Here is a 19,362-nt window from a genome sequence, read left to right on the forward strand (position 1 = left end):
GCGAGGTCCTCGGTACGGTAAACCCACGTGGGTCACTAGGCGACGCTTATGGTGAAGGAGTTTACTGCTAAGCTGTCGGTAGTGGGATGTTAAGAGAGCTCTCTCCCACAGCAGTTTACATTGGACTCTAAGGAGCTCTGTAGGCCGTGAAGGGAAAACGGGGTCAAAGGTCATGAAGCGGGTGGGCTATCGGCCTATAATTTCACGTGGTGGGACCGTGGACTTTCGGGTCTGCCCGTTTGAGTTCTGGTGTCTGTAGCTGGAAAACTGACCGTGTGACAGCAGTTTGAAAGTTTGACAAAAGTTTATGGACATTTTTCCATTCATTCCTATGGGAGAAAACACGAAACTTCAAATGCTTACTGTGCGAAAACTATGCAACTTTTCCAAAAGCTGTATACAAGCCCGCATCCCACAGGGAAGCTCTACGAAACAAACTTTGAACGGAGTCGATATCTCGAAAACTGTGGGCGGAGTTAACCGGACAAGAATGAACGATCCTCAGAATGAAGGGCAGCAAACGTAACACTAGAGGTCTGCATTTCCAGGAGGAAACGCGAGATGTTGCGCCGCCTAAACCCCCGTCCCCCGATCCGCGTCTTTCCCGCTTAAAGCGAGGTCCTCGACACGGTAAACCCGCGTGGGTCACTAGGCGACGCTTATGGTGAAGGAGTTTACTGCTAAGCTGTCGGTAGTGGGATGTTAAGAGAGCACTCTCCCACAGCAGTTTACATTGGACTCTATGGAGCTGTGTAGGCCGTGAATGGAAAACGGGGTCAAAGGTCATGAAGCGGGTGGGCTATCGGCCCATAGTTTCACGTGGTGGGACCGTGGACCCTTGGGTCTGACCGTTTGAGTTCTGGTGTGTCTAGCTCGAAAACTGACCGTGTGACAGCAGTTTTAAAGTTTGACAAATGTTTATGGACATTTTTCCATTCATTCCTATGGGAGTAAAGATGAAACTTCAAATGCTTACTGTGCGAAAACTATGTAACTTTTCCAAAAGCTGTATACAAGCCCGCATCCCACAGGGAAGCTCTACGAATGAAACTTTGAACGGAGTCGATATCTCGAAAACTGTGGGCGGAGTTAACCGGACAAGAATGAACGATCCTCAGAATGAAGGGCAGCAAACGTAACACTAGAGGTCTGCATTTCCAGGAGGAAACGCGAGATGTTGCGCCGCCTAAACCCCTGCCCCCCGATCCGCGTCTTTCACGCTTAAAGCGAGGTCCTCGATACGGTAAACCCGCGTGGGTCACTAGGCGACGCTTATGGTGAAGGAGTTTACTGCTAAGCTTTCGGTAGTGGGATGTTAAGAGAGCACTCTCCCACAGCAGTTTACATTGGACTCTATGGAGCTCTGTAGGCCGTGAATGGAAAACGATACATTTTGAATTCCACCTTTAAAAACAATTCCACCTTAAGAAACCCAGAATTGTATTGAAATGTCCACATCACAGGCCAAAAGAGTCTTAAAAGCAAAAAAGATGGCCAATACATTTTAAATACCACCTTAATAAAAATTCCACCTTAAGAAACCCACAGTTGTATTGAGACATCCACCTTTAAAAATGACCACTTGAAATAAAGCTTAAAATGCCAAAAAGACAGCCAGTATATTGTGAATGAGGTATTCTTAAAAAATTCCACCTTAAGAAACCCTGGATAATTAAGACGTCCCCCTTAAAAATGACCTTTAAAGTGTTACAGACTGCCTGTGTATTTCTGTGGCCCTCACACCTCTCCCGTCAGTGTCTGCCTCTGCCCCTCCCCCTCCCCCCTCTCTGTCTCTCACACGCACGCTCACAGAATACAACTGACAGACTCATGATTCAATGAATTTCGACCGGTGGAGCACCCTCCAAAAAATCACCCGTAGCTCGAAAACTTTTCCCAACCAAAATTGAACGAAGCATACCGTAGCGACAAGGAGAGTCTGGTGCTCGAGATGGTGTAAAAATTTTTGCACTTTGAGCGAGATTTGATGGTGTAATTACGAGTTAAAAACAGGCAAAGTTTTGAAAATCTGCGTGCAGACCCGCTCTTAAAATACATTGAGCTCTATGGGAGGAAAACCCTCCCAAGTGTGGAACAAAAATTCATAACTCAAGAACGGTATTCTCAAACGGTCTGAAACTTACAAGTGTGAGAAAGGGGAAATTTCTCTACCATTTAAAGTTTAAATGAAGTCTGTAGGTGAAAGTATAAGGAAGTTATGGTGAAATGTTCGGCAGAAAATTGAAAAAGAAAAAAAATAATTTCAATGGGTTCCTATGGGAGCGTACCCACCCTCCGAACAAATGCTTATAGCTCGGAAAGTTTTCCCCACATCACTTAACCGTATATACCGTTGCGACAAGGAGAGTCTGGGGATCGATATGGTATAAAAAAATTGCAGATTAAGTGAGAATTGAGCATGTTATGACGAGTTAAAAACAGGAGAAAATTTTAGAAAGCGCACTCTGAGCCGCTCCAAAAATACATTGAACCCTATGGGAGCCGAAACCGTCCCTAGTGCCGAACAAAAATGCATAACTCAAAAACCGTATTTTCAATAATATTCAAATTTAGAGGTATTAGAAAGGACAAGTTTCTCTACCATTTAAAATTTAAATGAAGTTTCTAGGTGAAAGTATGAGGAAGTTATGGCGATTTGTTCAGCTGAAAAGTGAAAAACCCGTTTTCTGAGAAGGAATCTACAGTGTATGATGTCACCCACTCTAAGAGCCTCCCATTGAAATGAATGGAGGGATTTTGAAGGAGTGATAGAAAGGGAAGGATGAGTGCAAAAATTCCGAAAACGGAAGTGACGGGAGCCGGTACGCCCGGGTCCGACCGTCTGAAATCCCGTGTCCGTAGCTTTAAAAATGACCGAGTTAGAGCACTTTGAAAATTAATTCCATAGAAATGACTGGGGAAAAACGGAGCGATAAACGAGTGTAGCGGACGAACGAGTGCGGGTATCGGAAAGCTGTATACAAGCCCACATCGTCGCTATAGGACGCACGATTTCCAGGTGGAACGGAGTCGATAGCTCGAAAGCTGCGGGACTAGTTAGGCGGACAAGGAAACGCGGAATAATAAAAATAATAAAAATAATAATATGACTTAAGAAGAACAATATATTGCGCCGCTGCTTAAAGCAGCAGGCGCAACATAATATGACTTAAGAAGAACAATATATTGCGCCGCTGCTTAAAGCAGCAGGCGCAACATAATGACTGTTCTAAGAGTAACTCTTGTTACAGAGCTGCTTGTAAACTAAAAAGCCTCACAACTCAAAATAAATGACTGGCTGTACAATGTTTTTTGTTTGTTTGTTTTTTTATTTGTTTGTTTATTTTTTATTCATTTATTGTTTATTTGTTTCTTTTTTAAAAAGTTTTGATCTCCTCTTGTGCTTAAATAACTGTAGCTACAGTCTTCACCCAGCAGGCACAGGACGTCAATTTGACGTCAGAAAGGCGTTGGTCTCTAACGTTGGACAGACGTTGAGTTTTAGTTGGAAATGAAAATCGGGTTGACGTCTAAACCCAACGTTGCCTTGACAACAAGCTTCAACGTTGGACAGACGTTGAATTTTTGTTGGAAATGAAATCGGGTTGACGTCATAGCCCGATGTTGCCTTGACAACAATTTTCAACGTTGGACAGACGTTGATTTTTAGTTGGAAATGAAAATCGGGTTGACATCTAAACCCAACGTTGATGTGACGTCAAGACTCAACGTTGGTTAGACGTTGAAATATGGTTAGTAATCAAAGTCAGATATTACTCAAAAATTAACGTCAGGATGACGTCAAACTCCAACGTTGTGTAGATGTTGATTTTTAGTTGGAAATGAAAATCGGGTTGACGTCTAAACTCAACATTAATGTGACGTCAAGACTCAACGTTGGTTAGACGTTGAAATATGGTTAGTAATCAAAGTCAGATATTACTCAAAAATGTACGTCAGGATGACGTCAAACTCCAACGTTGTGTAAATGTTGATTTTTAGTTGGAAATGAAAATCGGGTTGACGTCTAAACCCAACATTGATGTGACATCAAGACTCAACGTTGGTTAGAAGTTGAAATATGGTTAGTAATCAAAGTCAGATATTACTCAAAAATTAACGTCAGGATGACGTCAAACTCCAACGTTGTGTAGATGTTGATTTTTAGTTGGAAATGAAAATCGGGTTGACGTCTAAACTCAACATTAATGTGACGTCAAGACTCAACGTTGGTTAGACGTTGAAATATGGTTAGTAATCAAAGTCAGATATTACTCAAAAATGTACGTCAGGATGACGTCAAACTCCAACGTTGTGTAGATGTTGATTTTTAGTTGGAAATGAAAATCGGGTTGACGTCTAAACCCAACATTGATGTGACATCAAGACTCAACGTTGGTTAGAAGTTGAAATATGGTTAGTAATCAAAGTCAGATATTACTCAAAAATTAACGTCAGGATGACGTCAAACTCCAACGTTGTGTAGATGTTGATTTTTAGTTGGAAATGAAAATCGGGTTGACGTCTAAACTCAACATTAATGTGACGTCAAGACTCAACGTTGGTTAGACGTTGAAATATGGTTAGTAATCAAAGTCAGATATTACTCAAAAATTAACTTCAGGATGACGTCAAACTCCAACGTTGTGTAGATGTTGATTTTTAGTTGGAAATGAAAATCGGGTTGACGTCTAAACTCAACATTAATGTGACGTCAAGACTCAACGTTGGTTAGACGTTGAAATATGGTTAGTAATCAAAGTCAGATATTACTCAAAAATGTACGTCAGGATGACGTCAAACTCCAACGTTGTGTAGATGTTGATTTTTAGTTGGAAATGAAAATCGGGTTGACGTCTAAACCCAACATTGATGTGACATCAAGACTCAACGTTGGTTAGAAGTTGAAATATGGTTAGTAATCAAAGTCAGATATTACTCAAAAATTAACGTCAGGATGACGTCAAACTCCAACGTTGTGTAGATGTTGATTTTTAGTTGGAAATGAAAATCGGGTTGACGTCTAAACTCAACATTAATGTGACGTCAAGACTCAACGTTGGTTAGACGTTGAAATATGGTTAGTAATCAAAGTCAGATATTACTCAAAAATTAACGTCAGGATGACGTCAAACTCCAACGTTGTGTAGATGTTGATTTTTAGTTGGAAATGAAAATCGGGTTGACACCTAAACCCAACATTGGTGTGACGTCAAGATCCAACGTAGGTTAGATGTTGAATTATGGTTAGTTATCAAAGTCAGATATTAGTCAAAAATTAACGTTGGGATGATGTCAAGCTCCAATGTTGTGTAGTTGTTGATTTTTAGTTGGAAATGAAAATCGGGTTGACATCTAAACCCAACATTGATGTGACATCAAGAACCAACATTGGTTAGACGTTGAAGTATGGTTAGTAATCAAAGTCAGATATTACTCAAAATTTAACGTCAGGATAATGTCATGCTCCAATGTTGTATAGATGTTGATTTTTAGTTGGAAATGAAAATTCGGGTTGACGTCAAATCCCAACATTGGTGTGACATCAAGACTCAATGTAGTTTAGACATTGAATTATGGTTAGTAATCAAAGTCAGATATTACTCAAAAATTAACATTTGGATGACGTCAAGCTCCAATGTTGTTTTAGTTGTAATGAAAATCGGGTCGACGTCTAAACCCAACACTGGTGTGACATAGAGACTCAACACTACCGTACTTCACATTTACAGCATACTACTGTAATTAAATAATACAATACTTTACTGTAAAAACTGATTTACAGTAAATAACTTTCAGCTGAGCTCCCAGACAATTACTGTATTTTTACAGGAACATTAATGTATAATAAATAAATAATAAAACTTAACTGTAAATATTGGGATTTACAGTAAATACCTGGCAACAGAGTTTTCAGCCAATTACTGCATTTGTACAGGAACAAGATTGTATTTAAAATTTACAGAATACTACTGTAATTGCATAATACAATGTTTTACTCTAAATATTTAAATGTACAGTAATATTTTCAGCAGAATTGCCAGCCATTTACTGCCTTTTTTCAGAAACAATACCTTTTTACAGAGGAACACTAATTACAAACAGTATCTAAATTACATTCAATTCTTTATATATACTGAACAATACCAGCACGTAATATTTTTGTATTAAGATTATAGTGTTACTATTAAATAAAAAAAAAAATCAAGTCTGCCAAGCATGAATACTTTAAAAATACTATAACCATAACATACACAAAAGAAGTCCAAATCTACATTCAGAATTAAAATCAGTAACACGCTTTATTAAAACTGAATATATGCAAAATGTGGACAAATTTCAAGTACTACATAACATGTTCAAATCATTTATGTTTTTACTTGAACTTAATATTTTTGCCCCTTATGATATTTGCTTTTTTTTTCTAACCAAAAATACTTCACAATATCCAATTACATTATTGCCTTGATGAATTACAAGAAAGGTGCCCAAATCTTTATAGTAAAACATTACATTATATCACATGACTTTTGATCTTACCAGACAACACAAATAGTGACCATAAAACATCATGAAAAATGTAATAAAAAATATGTAATCTGGATTGCTAAAACTTTGTATTTCAAATATCATCAGTGAACCCAACATGTTACTGACTTAGAGTCAGTTTTGTGTTGAACATGACCCTTTAAATACAAACCGGATTCCAGAAAAGTTGGGACACTAAACAAATTGTGAATAAAAACTGAATGCAATAATTTGGAGGTGCCAACATCTAATATTTTATTCAGAATAGAACACAAATCACAGATCAAAAGTTTAAACTGAGATAATGTATCATTTTTAAGGGAAAAATATGTTGTTTCAAAATTTCATGGCATCAACAAATCCCAAAAAAGTTGGGACAAGGCCATTTTTTACCACTGTGTGGCATCCCCCCTTCTTCTTACAACACTCAAAAGATGTCTGGGGACAGAGGAGACCAGTTTCTCAAGTTTAGAAATAGGAATGCTCTCCCATTCATGTCTAATACAGGCCTCTTGGGCCTTCTTTGTCACACCTTCCTCTTTATGATGCGCCAAATGCTCTCTATAGGTGAAAGATCTGGACTGCAGGCTGGCCATTTCAGTACCCGGATCCTTCTCCTACGTAGCCATGATGATGTGATTGCTGCAGAATGTGGTCTGGCATTATCTTGTTGAAAAATGCAGGGTCTTCCCTGAAAGAGATGACGTCTAGATGGGAGCATATGTTTTGAACATATGTTTTGAACCTGAATATAGTTCTCTGCATTAATGGTGCCTTTTCAGACACGCAAGCTGCCCATGCCACAAGCACTCATGCAACCCCATACCATCAGTGATGCAGGCTTCTGAACGGAGCGTTGATAACAACTTGGGTTATCCTGTCCTCTCTGGTCCGGATGACATGGCGTCCCAGTGTTCCATAAAGAACTTCAAATCGTGACTCATCTGACCACAGAACAGTCTTCCATTTTGCCACACTCCATTTTAAAAGACCCCTGGCCCAGTGCAAATGTCTGAGCTTGTGGAGCTTGCTTAGAAATGGCTTCCTCTTTGCACTGTAGAGTTTCAGCTGGCAACGGCAGATGGCACGGTGGATTGTGTTCACTGACAATGCTTTCTGAAAGTATTCCTGAGCCCAATCTGTTATTTCCTTGACAGTGGCGTTCCTGTTTGAGGTGCAGTGATGTTTAAGGGCCCGGAGATCACAAGCATCCAGTAGAGTTTTACGGCCTTGACCCTTACGCACAGCAATTGTTCCAGATTCTCTGAATCTTTTGATGATGTTATGCACGGTTGATGATAACTTAAAAATCTTTGCTTTTTTACGCTGGGTAACACCATTATGTTATTGCTGCACAACAAACATCTTTCTGCGCAACAATGGTGGAATTGGTGATCCTCTTACCATCTTGGCTTCAGAGAGACACTGACACTCTGAGAAGCTCTTTTTATACCCAATCATGTTGTCAATTGACCTAATTATTGTTAATTGGTCTTCCAGCTGTTCGTTATATGCTCAATTTCCTCCTTTTTGCCACTTATTGCTACTTGTCCCAACTTTGTTGGGATTTGTTGACACTGTTAAATTTTGAATGAACATATATTTTTTTTAAATGTTACATTTACTCAGATTAAACTTTTGATCTGTCATCTATGTTCTATTAAAAATAAAATATTGACATTTGCCATCTCCACATCATTGCATTCAGTTTTTATTCACAATTTGTTTAGTGTCCCAACTTTTTTGGAATCCGGTTTGTAAATAAAATTTAATTCAAAGTCCATCAGTTTCTTTAAAGCAAGGATACACACGGATGCATGGTTCAGGACATCTTGGTTGCTCTCTACGTTGACCACCCCTGGGGATTTGTACCAATGAGGCGTCTATAAAAATAAAAATTCCACAGTTAGTAACATAGCATGTGGAAATAAAGGTACAAAAAAGTTGCAATAAAAATTTTGTACACAAGAGGATACAGTAAGGGGAAGATCAGATGACATCATGGGCAAGACAATTTTTAAAACTAAACATAGCACAAAAATAAGGATATTTTTGTTTGGTAGATTATATCTTTGTTGTAACAATGTTTCTTGGCAATATATCTTATACTGTTGGAATCATGTTAATTTCCCTTTGAAATGGTGCCACATTTATAAGGAACATGCATTTGTGGGATGAGCAGTAGAAATGAGTATGTGGGTTGTGCCAATGAAACATTAGCCCAATCCTCTCTGCCGATGCCAAAGAGCTTATTCTGCCATTGACTCGTTTGGTGAGTTGTGACTGGCTGACTGAAGTTTGAAGAAACAAGACATATTGGCAATTTAACAATGTATTCTTTTAACAAATAGGAGCTTCAGTAGCATGTGGAAGAACCATAAACAGCCAAAACAGCCCAGGACTTTCTCTTCATGATGGTCACCATCCTGGTTACACACGGCTGGTCACACATGTGGTTGTGTTGGTCACTGTGGCATGAACAGCATGCCTAAGCTGATCCCACAAGTGTTCATTGGGGTTGAGGTCAGGAGCTAGCAGGCCATTCCATCCTCTCCACTACCAAATTCTGGAGGTAGTCTCTGATAAACACCACTCTGTGGGGGCAAGTGTTGTCATTTTGGAGGATAGAGTTTGGTCCCAGACTGTAGAGATATGGGATTGCCACTGGTTGTAGAATTTCATCTCAATATCTTTTTCTGCATTGGGATTGCAATGACGATAAACCTCATTTTTCAAGTGAAGGAGATGCCACATCACACCATCACACAAAATAAGCTGTTTGGCACTGGCAGTGAGTATTTGACAAATTTTTCACTGGCGCAATCCACATACTCAGCTCTACTGCTCATCTCACAAAAGCATGTTTCTTACAAATGTAGCACCATTTAAAAGAGAAATTAACAGTAATGGTATAAGGTTTATTGGCAAGAAGCACTGTTACAACAAAGAAATAATCAACCAGACACAAATTTTCTTACTTTTTGTGCTATGTTTATTTTTATTTTTCTGCAAGTAATCAGAGCAAATGAGTGAGGTAAAGGGTGAATTACATTAATAATTACAGTTAGATAATGCAGCATGTCCTATTTGGTGCTAAAAATAAACACTAATACTTTGACATTGTATTTTGTTATGGCTTTCATAATGTCATATCGTATCATATATCTCCATTTCTTTTAGGCATATCGAGATATGAATTTTTGGTCATATCGCCCAGCCCTAGTTGTCGCTTGCTCACACTTTTTGTAGTGAAGACTGAGGATAGATATTAATACGAACTCAACAAAACCATTTTTTTCCAAAAGTACTGCAATTTCAATTTGATACCTGATCTAAAAGCCATGTATACTGATATGCTATGCAATATTTCAATGTATCATAGTAATCAGAAAATCCTGTATTTGACCTTTAATTTCACATATCAAAAGCACAAATTTCAACTGCATCAAATTATTCCCACAATGACCCTGATTAGAATTAAATGGTTGCAACAGATGAATGAATGACAGTAAACAGTAACTGCCCTTCATAATAATTTCATAAAGAATTATCCAACAGAAACGGGTCAAAATATTAAAAACCAATTACCTTCAGATAATTTTAGAATTTTTTAATCCATTTTCATACATGGGGTTTCTGCATCAGTAAAGTTATCATATTTCAAGGTTTTTATATATAATAATACTTTTAATTACAGGTAAGATAACATGAAATAGAGGCTAGTTTAATTCAGAGAAGGAAGTAAACAAGTAGAGAGAGAGAAAGAAAGAAATTTCCTGTCGATATTGGAAATTGAAATTTTAGTACAAGGTGAATAGGGCTGCCTTTCCAGAAATTAATGGAGGCTTGAGCAAACATAGGTCACTTGTCCTTCCACTGTCAGCAAATATCTTGCATTGGTCAAAAATTCCACTGTAATTAATTCAAATGTTAAACTTTTGTCATTCTGGAGTATCTTGCAATTATATATACATACCCAGAATAAACATCTGAGGACTCACAAGCAGGTTAAGGGTTTCAAAATCAACAACTGTGGCACTTGCCTAAATGATGAGAATATAAATTATTTTAAGTCTTCAACATTTACCATTGCAGTTTTCAATGACATGTCAAATTAAAACCTATATGATATAGCCTAGGTCTAGTTTCAGTTTTCCTGTTTTAATGATACCTGTAAATGTGAGCCTTAAATGCAGCCAACTTCCTGAAAGTCATGGCACGACGAGACTCTCCACATTTAAAACATATAGTACAGAGAAATAAGATGTCATTTCATATGCATTACAAAAACCAACACACTACATTTGTGATCACAGAACTGGTAGCCAACATTTAGTATTTAGACACTTTAAATGCAATACTCTTAAACTCTGATAAACAATTAAAATGTACACTCTATATAAACTAAATAACAAAAATGGGAGTCTCAAATCAGATTTGGAATGGTATGGAGCCCCTAAAGGGACTGGGGGAAAAATTAAAAAAAGACTACTGATTTTGTGTTCCCTTGCAAATATTATTGCATTCCCTCGCAAATACATTGCGCTCCTTTGCAAATGTTTTATGATACACAATTGTCTTTGTTACGGAGCCCCTAAAGGGACTGGGGCAAAAAAGACTTTGGCGTTACCTCGCAAATACTTTGTGGGCTCCGTAGTACTGTGCTTGCTGTTGATTATGTGCTTGCTGTGCGTGTCAGGTGAACTATGGAGCAACTTGTTGAATTTTACTTTGATCTTGGACTGAAATATAAAGACATAGCATTTCTTCTCAACAGAGAACATAGATATGTTATTGGGGAGTGCCAACTGAAACGTTTGATGCTGTGTTGTTAATTGCTTAGCAAAGAGGATGAGAGAATTTAAAGTGCAAGCGCATGGACAAAGGTTACGTGAACAGTATAGAGATACAGACAATGAACACAGTTTCCAATCAGTGGGAGAGAAAGGAGAGTGAACACCTAAATAAATGTGTAGCTATTGGTAGTGTATTGGAGTAATGTGTGTGTGTGTGTGTAAAAGTCAGTCAGAAAAGGGTATCCTGTTTTTACTGCAGCTTTATTTGAAAAAAAAAAAAAAAAAAAAAAACCTTTTCCAGATAAAAGGAAATGCATGGTGTAGTGACCGGCTCTAGCTCCACAGCCGTGTCTGGAGTCAGCGCGCTGAGCCACGTCTCTGTAAAAATTAGTCCGCAGTGTGCCCTGAGATCTCTGTGTGTTGCGCCTTACACCCTCCATCTTGTTATTGAATGACCTGATTTTTAAGAGTCTTTGCTTGTTAAGGTTTTTCGTTAACATTCTTAGCTTGACCCCTACCCCAGTCAATAACAATAAAAAAAACACAGCCTTCCACACTTTTTCTTTCTTTCATGAAGCAGCCTACATCTCATACACCTGTTACTATGGAAATACGGCGTTCTGACTAGAACTTTCAGGATGCTACATAACATATATAAACCTGTTGCTGACAACTTCTGATGTTAGGCAGTTCCTTACAGATGTATACAGATGTATTCCTTACAGACGTCGCACTGGCAACTGCAGTGTCCTGATGTGTTGACTGAGCCACAAAGACAATTGTGTATCATAAAACATTTGCAAAGGAGCACAATGTATTTGCGAGGGAACGCAATTGTGTTTGCGAGGGAACGCAAAATCAATAGTCTTTTTTAATTATTTTCCCCCAGTCCCTTTAGGGGCTCCGTAGAATGGAGCTCAAAATTCTGCAGCAAAATACAGTAGACTATAATTCTCAATACAGCACAAAGTAAAATCTATTTCACTCCCCCCATCTTGTACCTCATTCACACCTGACACTCCAAATATATATTAGCTAATAATCTGGAATGGAGTTTGTCTGTAGCTAACATTACATGTTTACAATGTCTACAACATCTACGTTTACAATTCTCTGTTATAATGAACGTAGCTAATTTTACCAAACTGACCAATATCAATGACCAGAATCCCTGTCCATCTCTATGTTTATATTTCCCTCCGTTCTCTTCTTTAAAAAGCATTACTCTGCTAGCTAACTAAAACTCGAATAGTACCCGCAAGAAGCCCAAAACTGGACTTTGAGTTTACAATTGTTTGTACAGTTAAATTATCGTTCTCTACTACGCTAAATATAAATAAATAATGCTACGACTGACCCGTACTTTCACCGGCAGCCTGTTTCAATGGAGCAGAGCCCTCTCTTTGTTTTCTTCCCGCCTCTTCTCTCCTACCTTTCCCTCAGCCTCCTGTTTGTAAGACGTCACAAAACTGGTGATGTCTCCGGCTTCAATCCCCTCCAACGGACTAATTTGAGGGGGGGAAACGCCAGTTGACGATATCTGCGACAATAAAACATTAACATTTTTTGGGAGCAAACAAGTGTGCAAATTCAACAGGAGTTATCTGGTTAAATGTTCGCGGCTATCATAACTAGCACCATCTATCTTGCTAAAAAGCAGTACCAAGACAATGTGGTTGGAAACGTTTAGAGCTGTATGATTAAAACATACATTTACTCATTACTTTTGTTCCAAAGTCCCTAAAGTACGACGACGCTTGCAGCCTCTGAATACGTTTTGTCTCTTTCTCTCCGTCTCTGTTCTCGTCACCCCGCCCCCAGGGAACCGTTAGCCCCGTACTCGCTAACCGCCCCACCCTCAACAAAATAATTTAAATAAAATAAAACAATATTAACGCAAATCATCATCATCATCATCATCTTTTAAGCTTGTCCATTTCAGGGTCGCGGTGTAACTAAATGAAAAAACACAATTCTTTCTCTTTTATTTGGACGAAAAGTATTCACTTGTCCTGTTCTGGTTTTGTTTTGTAGTGAGGCCTACAACTGACGTTACAAAAATAAATTGTACCATTGCCCAAGGGGGGGGGGGTATTTTGGAACTAATGTAAATACGAATGTAATTTTGGAACTAAGCTATATTTACGTTGTCAAAACAATAAAATAAGTGATAAATAAATGGTGTAAATAAGTTACTCACCTTTAGATGCCATTTGCAGTCCTCAGCCTCCCCAGCTCACAATACAGTGAAATACTGTAAAGCTAGCTTCATTGCTGCTTCCAGTCTGTTACCCAAGATACATTACAATACACAGTAAAATACTGTATTCAAAAATACATTACAATACAGTAGCAAACTCGCTACAGCATTTATTTTTAGTGTGTTTTGTATTCTTAAGACGGCAAGCATATACCTGTCAAATGGCTTGAAAATGTTGGTAACCCACTGATGGTAGGCCACTGCTGGTCCACCATTGGACCGCTCAGATTATTGCCCACTTAAGAACATCTCAGTAGTTTTTGATCTCCTAAAACAACCCGTGGCAACCCGTTTGGCTGTTTCTGTACCCGTTTGGAAGCTGTTTTGATCGCTCGGGTTTTCCTGTTTACTCGTTTCCATTGTTATTTCTATATTTATATCTGTTTTTATAACCTACTAACCATCCATAGATCTATCTTTTAGATTGTCTCCGCAGGAATATTCATTACAGAGGCACTAAAACTGCCACCGGACCCTGGAGTAACGTTCTTGGTGTAAGTTACTAAAATTCACTAAAAGCGGTAAGTACCTGCAATTCCATGGCTACTACTGGCTGTTTTGCCTGCTCAGAGTGTGGCATGTTTAGTTTAACGCCCTTTTCCACCTCTAGCGATAAATATAGTGGTTGTATTTGTAGTAAGTGTCAGCTAGTTAGCTCCCTGGTGGATAAAGTGGACCAGCTAGAAGTGCGCATCCGGAGCTTATTATTGTTGAGGGATAAACAGCGAGATTCAGTGTTAGCAACTCCGGGTGCCTTAGGGAGAGTTAGCACCCCCACGACTCCGGCGTTAGAGCCCTCACAGCGGGGTGAATGGGTGACGTCTCGGCGTCATAGCCGGAAAGCTAAGGCTGATGCTAACGCTGAGGCCAAAGCTAGCCCACCGGGACACCACGCTCCTCCGATTCGCGTGTCAAACAGGTTTGCCCTGCTCAGCGAAGCACCCGCTGAGGAGCCTGTTAAGAGTGCTCTGGTTATAGGAGACTCTATTGTTCGGCACGTGAAATTAGCTACTCCTTTAGGGGCGCCGGCAGTAACAGTTAGCTGTTTATCGGGAGCCAGAGCGCCGGATATTAGTGGCAACCTTAGACTGTTAGCTAATAGGAGATATTCGAGGGTAGTCATTCATGTAGGGGCCAATGATATTCGTCTGCGGCAGTCTGAGGTAACTAAGGGTAATATTAGAGAGGTGATTAAACTGGCCCAGACGATGTCCGATGCCGTAATCTGCTCTGGCCCCATACCAATGCGGCGTGGCGACGAAGCTTACAGCAGACTTTGGGCGTTAAACTGCTGGATGTCCAAGTGGTGTTCCGAAAATCAAGTGGGCTTTATAGACAATTGGTTACGTTTTGAGGGCAAGCCTGGTCTTATAGGTAGGGATGGTATCCACCCCACGCGGGAGGGTGCTGCCTTACTTTCTTGCAGTATAGCACATAGTCTTTTAGTTAGTCAGCAGAGTAGTGTAGATAGCTGCTGACAATCCAGAGCCGGGACCAGGCCGCAGACAGACAGGCTAAACCGACCGTCTGCGAACTGTCTTGAGACGTCACCCAGGTTCAACTGTATTGAGACTGTGTCTTTCCCCCGAACTAAATGTAAAAGTAGAAAAACAAAATCAGCCTGTTTCAGCAACCTAATCAATATTAAATCATACACAACACCTAGCAGCAACACCTCAGAACTAAAATTTGGGTTACTCAACATAAGATCACTAAACTCAAAAGCACTCATCGTAAATGATATTATAAGTGATCATAAATTCAATGTTTTCTGTCTCACGGAAACGTGGGTTAAACCAAATGAATATTTAGCACTAAATGAAGCCACCCCCCTAGGCTATAATTATGCACATAGCCCAAGAATATCAGGCAAAGGAGGTGGAGTATGTGTAATTTACCAAAATACCCTAGAAATTAGTCTTAAGCAATGTGACACCTTCTCTTCTTTTGAGGTTCTCTCCACTATTATTACAAATCCGGTCACAAAAAAGGACGCATTTTTATTATGCAACATTTACAGACCACCAGGGCCTTACTTAGAATTTCTGAAAGAATTCAGCGATTTTGCTACAAACCTAGCGGTGTGCAATCATAAAGTTATAATTGTAGGAGATTTCAATATCCATTTTGAGAAGGAAAGTGACCCACTAAAAAAGGCATTTACCTCAATCTTAGACTCTATTGGTATTACTCAAAATGTAACAGGGCCTACACACTACTGCAGCCACACTTTAGACTTAGTTCTGACACTAGGTCTTAACATTGACAAAATTAATATCTTACCGCAATCCTCAGCAATCTCCGATCATTACTTAATTTCATATGAGCTACGTTTTATCCATAATATATGTAAGAACCCTCGCTATTCTACAAGGCGTATAATAAAACCATCTACCGCCCTACAATTTATAGAAAACCTACCAGAACTATCGACCCCAGTTCCAACTCCATCAGACCCAATGGACCTAGATGTACTAACTGATTACCTAGAAAATACCTGTCGATCTACTTTAGAAAAGGTAGCACCACTTAAACATAAAAGTATAAGACAGAAAAAGCTCGCACCATGGTATAACGATAAGACCCGTACTTTAAAACAAACATTACGAAAACTAGAGCGGAAATGGCGATCAACCAAGCTTGAAGTGTTCCATTCTGCCTGGAAGGACAGCCTTATAGAGTATAGAAATGCCCTCACTAAAGCTCGCTCAGCATATCTGGCCTCGCTGATCTCCCATAATAAAAATAATCCGAGAGCACTGTTTAGTGTGTTTTCTAGAATTACAAAAAATCAAGCAGGTTCTGAACAACTAATTCCAGCAACTCTCACCAGTAAAGATTTTATGGACTTTTTTAATAATAAAATTGAGAATATTAGACAACAAACTCTAGCCACAGGATCAAATCCATCCTGGCTGCCACCTGATGTGAATGAAATAAAACATAATATAACTGTAAAAGAAAGACTTGAAACCTTTTGCCCACTCCCACAATTAGAACTAGAGAAGATTATCACCTCCGCAAACTGTACAACTTGCACACTTGATGCAATTCCCACAAAGTTGCTCAAAGAAGTACTACCAGCTATTATTGATCCTCTTTTAACTATAGTAAACTCATCGCTTAGTCTGGGCCATGTACCCAAAGCTTTTAAACTAGCAGTTATTAAACCTATGATCAAGAAACCAAATCTTGATGCTAGTACACTGTCTAATTACAGGCCTATTTCTAATTTGCCATTTCTGTCTAAGATCTTAGAAAAAGCTGTGGCCCAACAACTTAGTTCATATCTACATAAGAATCATATATATGAAAAATTCCAATCTGGATTCAGGCAACATCATAGTACAGAGACAGCTCTAGTCAAGATAACAAATGATCTTCTTCTTGCCTCTGATCAAGGCCACATATCCCTGTTGGTGCTTCTTGACCTAAGCGCAGCCTTCGATACAATAGACCACAATATTCTCATAGAAAGGTTAGAAAACATGGTTGGAATCACAGGGACAGCCCTATTATGGTTTAAATCTTACTTAACGGAACGTTATCAATTCGTAAAAGTAAACAATCTAAATTCAAATTATTCTAAAGTAAGATTTGGAATTCCACAAGGCTCTATTTTAGGACCATTATTATTTACATTATACATGTTACCGCTAGGCACAGTTATAAGAAACCATGACATTAACTTTCACTGTTACGCAGACGACACACAATTGTATATTTCAGCCAAGCCCGATGACAAACACAGATTAAAGAAAATAGAGGACTCTGTAAAAGACGTGAAAGGCTGGATGTTGCGTAACTTCCTCCTCCTAAACAGCAACAAAACAGAGGTCCTGCTTTTGGGTCCAAAAGTGACAAGAAATAAATTATCAGACTTAATTTTAAATCTAGCTAACTTTCCAGTTAAACCTGGTTCAGCAGCAAAAAATCTTGGTGTCATAATTGACCCGGATTTATCATTTGATCAACACATAGGTAGTATCACTAGGACAGCTTTTTTACATCTTCGCAATATTGCTAAGATTAGAAATGCCTTATCCCTTCAGGACGCAGAAACATTAGTACATGCCTTTATTACTTCAAGGCTTGACTACTGTAACGCACTACTGTCAGGATGCACCAGCAGCAATTTAAGAAAACTTCAACTAGTTCAAAATGCTGCAGCTAGGGTCCTCACTAAAACTAGAAAATTTGAACATATCAGCCCAGTTTTATCATCACTTCATTGGCTGCCTGTTAAATTCCGCATTGACTACAAAATTTTGTTATTAACATATAAAGCTCTACATGGGCTTGCTCCTGAATATCTTCAAGATACAATTTCCTATTATGAGCCCCCACGTTCACTCAGATCACAGAATACTGGATTTTTAAATGTTCCCAGAATTCAGAAGGCCTCAGCTGGGGGAAGAGCCTTTTCTTATAAAGCCCCCCAACTCTGGAATGATCTTCCAGAAAATGTTCGGGACTCAGACACAGTCGCAATCTTCAAATGTAGGCTAAAAACTCATTTGTTTAGTTTATCATTTGGTAGCTAATGCTCCCCCATAGATAAAGGCGGCAGATCCGGGGGGTCCATGGACACAGGGAATTATAGTATACTGAGACGCTGGTGCTGTCGTCCCGCCGCTTCTCGCGATCACTCAGGTTTGTTGACGGTGGAGCGGAGGGATGCCAGTGTTTCAGGATGCTCCCGTGTCTGTGTGTCCTCCTGGTTCTCTCCTTTTAGTTAATGCTGTCATAGTCAGATCTGCCGGAGTCATTAGCCACACTCTGGAAATTTTCATATTTTCTACTTTACAAACACAAAACAGTTCAAAACTAATTCCATCCCTTTACATCTTTCCGAGTAAACGACTGCCACCTGTCTGTCTGGACACTGATGGATGACTGTCGAGATCCTCCTCCACGCTTCAGACCAGCTGCCCACGCTCCAGCAACCACCAAGTGCCTTGAAGCTGTCCCTACACTGAAGTTCTCATGGACTACTAACTATCATCACCAGTAGATTGACCAGAGGAGGATGGGTCACCCCTTGTGAGCCTTGGTTCCTCCCAAGGTTTCTTCCTCAGCTGGGGGAGTTTTTCCTTGCCACTGTCGCCCCTGGCTTGCTCACTTGAGGGTTTTACATTTGTCTTTACATTTCATGTCAAATCTTGTCTTACTGGAATTCTGTGAAGCTGCTTTGTGACAACATCAGTTGTGAAAAGCGCTATATAAATAAATTTGATTTGATTTGATTTGATAAAACTAATTTTAAATGATTTTAATGATTTCTTATTCTATAATTTTACATTTTGGTTATGGTATCTCACAACTGAATTTTGTTATGTTATGTCAATATGGCATCAGAATAATGTTTTGAACACACTGCATTTTGGTTTCTTAACATTGCAGCTTGGGGCAGCACGATGGTGCTGCAGGTACTGTCGCTGTCACACAGCTCTAGGGTCCTGGAGCAGCAGGTGACTGTGAGTAGTTTGGTGTGTTTTTCCTGTGTCCACGGGGGTTTCCTCCAGGTGTTCAGGTTTCCTTCCAAGGTCCAAAAACACATGTTGTTAGGTGGATTGGTGACTCAAAAGTGTCCATAGGTGTGAATGTATGAGTGTGTGTCACCCTGCGAAGGACTGGCGACCCCTCCAGGGTGTGTTCCTGCCTTGCTCCCAGTGATTCCGAGTAGGCTCAGGACCCACTGCGACCCTGAACTGGATTAGCGGTTACAGACAATGAATTAATTAATTAATTAATTTCAGTATGGTAGAGTATCAGAAT

General features: G+C 39.4%; 1 long non-coding RNA gene across 1 annotated transcript; it reads right to left on the reverse strand.

The window, feature by feature from the left end:
- Positions 1 to 6,299: 6,299 nt before the first annotated feature.
- LOC136702599 (uncharacterized) lies at positions 6,300 to 12,155 on the reverse strand. The gene is made up of 3 exons (XR_010803934.1): positions 10,700 to 12,155; positions 10,505 to 10,571; positions 6,300 to 8,411 (listed from the first exon to the last, which is right to left on the reverse strand). It is a non-coding gene; the product is annotated as an uncharacterized lncRNA (long non-coding RNA).
- Between the last annotated feature and the right edge of the window lie 7,207 nt (positions 12,156 to 19,362).

This window comes from Hoplias malabaricus, chromosome 7, assembly GCF_029633855.1.
Source record: "Hoplias malabaricus isolate fHopMal1 chromosome 7, fHopMal1.hap1, whole genome shotgun sequence".
In the NCBI taxonomy this organism is placed as follows: Eukaryota; Metazoa; Chordata; class Actinopteri; order Characiformes; family Erythrinidae; genus Hoplias; species Hoplias malabaricus.